Here is a 6,338-nt window from a genome sequence, read left to right on the forward strand (position 1 = left end):
ATATCAAATATACTGCAGCTGTGAGGCTGCATATGGCAGGATGTGCCAGCTGATCAGAATCAGCTGGGACCAGATCAAGATGCAGCACTCTGGCGTTCTGGTCTAATTGAGAAAGCCAGTACCCAGGATGCAGAGCAGCTAATAATGCCATGCTCCAGTCTCCCAGTCTCTTAGTGGTGGCTGGGAATCCGAAGCATGTTGTGAGCCGCTGCAGGTAACTATGCAGCTCATGATGGTACTGCCCCTTGTGGAGGGATTAAGAAACCCTTAAATCCAGGTTTCTGAAGAAACAATTTATTGAAATCTGTTTTCATATCTTCTGCATGCAGATGCTCTTTAGGAACCCAAGTCCTCTCCTCAAGCCCATAGCCTTTCAAATGTAAAAAGAACTGTGCAGTATTTTACCATGGACCTTTATGGAACCTAGAATATTCTACACCACTTATTCTTGGTGACCTTGAACCAGCACTGGTGAAGGTCTCCTAGGGTGGAAAGACATGAACTTCCTGGAAATAATCACAGGCTTAAACAAGGAACAATGAGAGGTATTAGGAATACTAAAGAACTTGGACAGTCTGAGATGAAAGTCAGCAGGATTTACTTCATGATCTGAAAATGTCCAACTTACTTAGGTAATACACAATACAACAGCGCAAAGGGTATGTCTAAATATTAAATGAGTCAAAAATATGCCAACCTAAATATATGAAATTTTTAATTAAACAGTGCATAATATATAATAATATGTTAAAAATATTCAGTCATGACAGCCACGGCTAATCTTGCAAATTGGTCTCCACAGGCCACTCAAGCATTCCCAGCCTTAAAGAAAGCTTTTCTCTTTGCTCCAGTCCTTCATCATCCAAACCCTGAGCTACCTTTAATTATTGAGGTGGATGCCTCTGAAGGGCGGCTAGAGCCATTCTCATTCAGAAAGGTCATTAACAACAAATGGCACCTACTGTATGTGCCTTCTTGTCTAAGAATTTTTCTGCTGCAGAGCCTAATTATAACATAGCAAATTATGAACAACTGGCAATCAAGTTGACATTTGAGGACTGGAGGCATTGATTGGAAGGAGCTAAACATATTATCACCATCATTACAGACCATAAAAAATTACATTACATAGAATAAGTTAAAAGGTTGAATTCTCGAAAGGCACGTTGGGCATTATTCTTCACCCATTTCAGTTTTGTCATTACTTACAGACCAGGTTCTAAAAAAATTAAAGCGGATGCCTTGTCACATACTGTAGCTTCCTTCATAAGCATGAGTCTGCATCCAAGCTGTCTATCATTCCTGCAGATTCCATCTTGCTGGGTTGGCTAAAGATCTCTCATCACAGATCAGAGACCTGCAGACACAAGCTCCTTCAGAGACTCCTTCTGGTCTTCTGTTTGTCCCAGAACAACAAATATTTTTTGTGTTTACAGAGTTTAATTCCAGTATAGTTTCCAGTCACACAGGAATTTCAGGGACTGCAGAATTACTGTCTAATTCAGTCTGGTGGCCAACACTTATTCAGGATATCAATTTGTTTGTTCAAGCTTGTGAAATCTGTGCAAGATCTGTGCATCCAGTCAGCTCTTACCCCTAGCCATCCCAAGGAAGTCTTATTCTCATATCTTGATAGATTTTATTATTGAGCTGCCAATGGCTGTCAGATGTAATACTATTTGGGTTGTAGTGGACTGCTTCATTAAGATGGCTCATTTAGTTCCCCTTTTTAAACTACCCTATGCTAAATATCTAGCTGCACTGTTTAATTGACACATTTTCAGACTCAGCCGGGACCAGATCAAAATGCCACAAAAAGGTGTCACAGTTTCCTAGAGATGGCGGGACATGGCATGCAGTGTGGCTAGTGATGCAGTGATCAGGCATCCTGGTCTCCTAGTGATGGTCAGGACCAAGAAGTATGTTTTGAGCCTCTGTGAGCAGTGAAGCAGCCCATAACAGCACTTTAATTGGTGCAAGAGATCACTCTAAATGCAGGTGGATATTTGCATATGTTCACCTTGGAATAGTCCACAATTCCATCTATATGCACAAGACAGACCATCAGAACATTTAGCCTATGTTCATATGCCCAGTCTCTGACCAGTTATTGTTATTTTTATTATTATTATTATTATTATTATTATTATTATTATTATTATTATTATTATTATTATTATTATTATTATTATTATTATTATCCTTTATTCATATAGTGCCACAAGGGTACTGCAGTGCCTTACACAGTACATAAACAAATGAGCACACAAAAAAACAGATATTAACAGTACAAACAATGGAGGACAAATACATGATTTATAAATTGCTGCATAACTCTTAAGCAATATGGTGTCTGTAATGGAGGGTTGGGTGCTGTTGTAAATTAAAGTATAATTAAGCGAAGCAGAAGCACATGAGGGAAGAGGGCCCTGCTCATGAGAGCTTACATTCTAAAGGGGAGGGGGCAGACAAACATGGGTGACACAGATGGGCTGGAAACAAGGGTCACAGTAATATAACATCTATGGAAAGGTTAGTCTAAACTTAATAGGAAAAGACAATGAGTTCAGAAAAATTGCACCAAGCCTCATGAGTTGGGGGCCACAACCAAGGTCCATTTGAGAGGTCATCTAGCTGTGTCATTTGGTAAGGCATAGCTAAAGTGGATAAGCAGATTGCATGGGGAGATCAGGAGGGATGCAGGCAGCATTGGAGATCCAGGTCCCGACACAATCCATAGGCATGATGGAAATGTGGTGTTAGATGAAAGCAGTCCTTAATAGCAGAAATTGCTGATTTGTTATATTCTTCTTCTGTTCTCCTCCTGTTTAACTCCTGAATAACTGCGGTATCAATTTAAATGCTCTATTTACACTTCAAATCTAAGCACTGTTGCTGGAGCACCCTCGGCTATGGCAGCCTAATAGTGACAAATAAGTATGACTCAAACCAGATGTCCACTCTGATTCCAACCCCACTCCTAACACCCTCCTCACACAACAAAGGGTCAGCAGTAAAATAAACAAATGGTGAGAGAACAATAAACCAACACAGATACAGAGTAATTTCCTGCCTTGATACAGATTTTAAAATAATATGAAATACTGTTTAGTCATTTACCTATCAGTTTTAAAGGCTGTGCAAATAAAAACCAAGCGGCAGTATGTTGGGTGCAATAGTTAATTACCTGTGATGAGAAGAAATGAAAAATCACATCACAGTTCCTTCCGGGTACTAGTATGCTTAGAAATAACTCCCATTCGGACACAAGTGTGGATGCAACTGAGATGTGTATGACTCTGAGCTATGGATCATGTGCAGTGCTAAAAACCATTAGGATATATTCACACAATTGACTAACATGCATCTCAGATTAGCCTCTTGTTAAAGGGAACAAGCTGGAAGTTAGTTTCTGTAAGAAATTATGTCAAACTGCATAATAATGTGTTCCGATGTAATGGAAATACCTTTCATTTCACTTCTGGCAAGTATTAAAATGAATTCTAAATCAGATTTTTTTCAGTGAATGCATATGATACTCAATGTAATATACATTTGACACAAAAAATGATCAGCAACAAAGGAATGTACTGTAATATATCAGGAAATAACATGTAAATAAGGATGACCAAAGCCTTGCTGCACTAATCATGTTTATATACATATAAGTATTTTGCATAAACTAGTTTGTTAAATCTATACTAAGGAAGCACATTCCAAGGGGAAATATTAAAATTTTTTCTGTCTCATTTTTTAAAAAATATTTATGACTTCTTTACTTTTTTGCATCTATTTCTTCATGTTTTCATTTTTTTTAAATTTTGTATACAGAAAGGCATTAACATGTAGGATGAACAATCATTAATTAAGATAAATTGAGTCAAAATACCAACTTGAAATACAGTCATAACTAATACAGTGATACAACTGTTTCTTTAAAGAAGAACCTGCATATGACATGGAGAATCAGACTTATATTAGAGAATTCTACTTGGTGCCATTTTCCTTTAAATCTGATTATACATCATTTACAACCAGCATATTTTTCTTCATATATACATTTGGTGTGGTCATCAATTCTATTATAATAACAGTGATCTATACTGATGATCAATTACACACGCCCATGTATCTGTTTCTTTGTAACCTGGCCTTAGTAGATATCTGTTATACAACCACTACTGTTCCTAATCTGCTGTACATGTTATTATCTGGAGATAATATAGTGTCATTCATACAATGCTTCACCCAGATGTACTTTTATGAATTGATTGCACTTACAGAGAGGGTTCTAATATTCCTTATGGCATATGACAGATATGTTGCTATATGTGATCCATTACACTATCACTATATTTTAAATAAAAAATACTGTCTCCTATAGGCATCTGGTGCTTGGTTATCAGGATACTTAAATTCAATTGCATTTACAATCCCAATATTACATATGTCCTTCTGTAAGTCACATACCATACACCAGTTCTTCTGTGATGCCAAAGCTCTGTTTAACATCTCCTGCAGTGGCAGTGAATAATTTTATACAGTAATATGTATGGAAGGATTGATATTTGGATTTGTCCCAGTTATGCTCAGTGTGGCATCTTATATCAAAATTATCAGAGTCATCCTGCAGATAAAATCTAAGGATGGAAGAACAAAAGCCTTCTCCACCTGCTCATCCCACCTGACTCTTATCAGTATTTACTATATGACAGGTTTCTCCGTGTACATGATGCCACCCTCACAATACTCCAATGTCCTAGAACCAATCCTTACTGTACTGTACGCAGTTGTTACACCCATGATAAACCCCCTGATCTACAGTCTACGGAATAGAGATGTAAAAAATGCCCTGATGAGAATACTGGGGATAAAACAGAATAATGAACAGTAAGGGAGAATTTGCAAAGTGAGTTAATAACACAGAGACTGAACATGAGGTGCACACATTGTCAATGCTGCACAAAGTTGGGTGATGTTTTAAGTCTGCATATGCATCCCAATTGTTGGCACTAAGAGACACAGTACAAAATTGGATGCATGGTCTATAGAGTTCAGTGGGTGTTTCTGGGAGGTAATTGGGGTGGCTAAGCAGATGTGGGCATGTCACTGGAAGTGGCTGCATCCAAAGACAAACAGCAGCTCACACAGGAGTCCATGGTCATATAGAGAACCTGCACCTGCCATAGGGTTTGTGTGTTTCGATAGTGTACCTCAAGATGCATCAATGGAGCATCTAAATTTGCACCAAGATGGAGATGCACTACCACAAGACACTGCAAGTAGCTGCCTTAGTATAATGAAAATCAGCTAGCAGGCAGAGACCTCAGTGATTTCAAAAAGATTGGTTCAGTTGTGTAAATTTGTTTAGAAATTCAATGACAAAAACATATTAGCTTGTAAAGTTCCTTGAGCAATGGTGTCTATTGTTAGCATGGACTTCTTATATATCAATATGAAAAAGGTCCAATATGGACCATGTTGATATCCCTGGGATCGTGGCAATTACAAATTGCATGGGTTTCTAAATACTACCACTTACAAGGTCCCAGTGCACATAACAGTTTCTTTTTAGACTTTTAAAGATTGTATAATACCAATTGCCCATGTATTTTATAATCTATAGAACCTTTCACTGCTTATAAATGCAACCAGGCATCTTTTCCAATAATTTAGTCCAGGAAATAATCCCAAATGATAAACAGTTCTAGTAGACAGATTTTGAAATATAGAAGATTTTGGTCTATAAAAAAAGTGTACAGTAGGATTAAATTAATTATCTCATTCATTGGAAGAATTATGGACCTAAATAAACCTAGTGGGTTCCAGAAAGAAGTGATTGGTTAATAATTGGTTATTAAAAACAGAATCCATGGTAGAAAACAAGCAGGAAATTTAGAGTGATGTACAAGAAGTTCTTGGATACCACTAGCAATCACCTAGTATTGACTATTTAGGGCTTTGCAAAGGCTATTGTTTAAGAGGGCACTCATAAAATGTACCCCAAATACATCTTTTCAAGGACTTAGGCCCTAACATTTACAGACTGATTACAACTTCTGTGCAGCGGACATGAAATGCAGCCAGGAAATTAGTATCATTTCACCATTGCATTTATTGAAATGTGAGAGGATCATGCAAACTCCCAATTTAAACAAGCTCCTGTTCTAAGGCATTAGAAGTTGGCAGAGGCTGTTTATGCATTATGGTATATTATATGGGGAGATATTGGGTTGCTGCATTTGGCATTTCTATTTCTGGTATTCCATGAGTCAAGTTTCTATTGCTTATTATATTTATTCTTCTTAGTAGCTACTATCTATTTGACACTTTTCATC

The 6,338-nt window shown here is 37.5% G+C and overlaps 1 pseudogene; it reads left to right on the forward strand.

The window, feature by feature from the left end:
* The first annotated feature begins 3,958 nt into the window (after positions 1–3,958).
* On the forward strand, positions 3,959–4,894 carry LOC148534976 (olfactory receptor 5V1-like; annotated as a pseudogene).
* Positions 4,895–6,338: the final 1,444 nt, after the last annotated feature.

Source organism: Taudactylus pleione, unplaced genomic scaffold (assembly GCF_031769625.1).
Source record: "Taudactylus pleione unplaced genomic scaffold, aTauple2 ptg000061l, whole genome shotgun sequence".
NCBI lineage: Eukaryota > Metazoa > Chordata > Amphibia > Anura > Myobatrachidae > Taudactylus > Taudactylus pleione.